This window comes from Charadrius vociferus, unplaced genomic scaffold (genome assembly GCF_000708025.1).
Source record: "Charadrius vociferus isolate BGI_N301 unplaced genomic scaffold, ASM70802v2 scaffold183, whole genome shotgun sequence".
Classification (NCBI taxonomy): Eukaryota; Metazoa; Chordata; class Aves; order Charadriiformes; family Charadriidae; genus Charadrius; species Charadrius vociferus.
In genome coordinates, this window is record NW_009648250.1 from 417,794 (window position 1) to 419,893 (window position 2,100).

Sequence of the window (2,100 nt, forward strand, 5' to 3'; positions counted from 1 at the left end):
AAGGGTTTTGAAACATAAACATAGCTTAATGGTTCTTATGTTAAAATACCCCCGACTAGTATGTTTTTCATTTGCTCACTGCTTGAGATTCTTGGGTTTTATTATTTAAAAGAATTTCTTACTAATATTCCTAAAATTAATATTTCTTTTAAAGTACTCAAACAATGCATGCTAGTTTTCTGTTCCTAAGAGGAACATTGCCATATTATAGATAATAGGTTAGCTTATTGGGTTATTTTGGGGTTTTGTTTTCTGTTTTTGTTTGTCCTTCCAGAAGTGAGCACGTCTGTATGATATTATCAGAACTTACAGCTGTGTTTTGAGCCGTACTGCAGTGTGTCTGTTCAGCTGCAAATAGTACAGGTGCCATTATGAAAACAAAGCTTTCTTATTTGTTTAAAAAAAAATATGGGAGCACAAGCAAAAGCTTTAGTGCCTTCTTAAAATGTGGTATTTTCTAGAAAGGTATGTGCTTTTGCTCATTTTCAGCTAAATCTTACATGATCTCTGTTGCTATTTTGCCACCACCATACTGTAGACAAGAATGCGAGTGACTTGCTGGGACAGTTGTTTGATTCACTTGTTAAAATACTAAAGCTCCATTTTTACTTTTTATTTTTAGAAGAGATTTATAGATGAAAGCAAAGATGCAATTTGGGGACCACCACTGTACAAAAGTTGTAGCTGAATACAAAGCATTTTCTGATCACCTGCATGAGAGACAGCCCTTTACACATTTAAACTACATTTAGATGGCCTTAATTGTTACCTCTCCATCATCTTCTCTGATACCTGTTGGGTGATGTAAAAGGAATTGTATGCAAAGAAGGGGGATAAATAATTTCTGGAAAAAAGTTCTAATTTACACAGTAGCTATATGATAGAGATCCTTTTTTCATTCTTTGGGGAGAAAGCATGTAAGAAGAGAATGACAAAGCAAGTATTTTTGTCAAGGTAGAACATGGCTTGTGTTCTCTGAGCTAACTTAATCGGTTACATGAGATTTCTTAAGAGTTGTACCTTTAAAACTTATACCTAAAATCGAGTAGATTATTTTTAATACAACTTAATACAATCAAATGACTTAATTGCCTTACCTCATAGGGAGAGTTATTTCTTTCAGTTAAAAAGAGAACTTAATAGCATATTAGCTATTTGCTTTCCATTTGTTTTTCCTTTGCATAGTTAATTCTTCCAAAAAGAAAAAACCCACCATATTACAGGGAATGACAGATTTGCCCAATTCCTAAGGTAATGAAATCCAGTTTGATTGTGAAGCTACTTAATCACTCTTCATTTTTGATAGGATTTAATGTTCTTGCCACTGTGTACATTTAAGAGTATGGAAAATGCTTTACCATGTAAAGTATAGACAGTCATTTTTGTGATGTTTAAGCCACATGCTGTTGACTGGTAAACAGCTTATTCTGATAAAAGAATGGCAAATCTGTATGCTTATAGAAATTTTGTGAAGGATTGTGTCTTGCAACAACAGCTGTCTTATTTATGACGTGTAAGTAGCATAGAGCAAAGAGATTGTTTGTATTCTTGTTATCTTTGGTACCATTTCACTAATAAAATTAAGTATTTTAGAGGGAAGTTTCTGCTGGTACATACTTATTAAAGGAATACTTTTAGTTTATCTGGTCTTATTCAGGCAGCTTCTTTGATTTAAAATGTGGATATCAGTGAAAATATACATGTATTATTTATATCTTTGAAAAGATAAGTTTCTCCATGGGGAGGAATTAGAACTCTTGCAGTGTGTCCTGTTTTGGCTGGTATTAGTTGACTTCTCGAGTTTTGTTATCCTGAAATTGCATAGCTCTATTATATAACAGTTACAGAATATGTAAAGGATTGTGTACAGTTAGCTAAGAAACATGCCTTTGGAAATTAATAGTTCAGGATGGCAGCCTTACTAGCTAGTTTATCACATGTGTAAGTCCACATGCAGCACATTGTTACATTGTATGGGAATTAATGGTTCCCTTACCAAAAGTCTCTCTTTAAAAAAAGCAAAAATTCCCCAAACCAACCAACCACCAAACACACACATTTCCTCCCCACCTCAAGTAATATTTTCTTATAAAGCAAAAC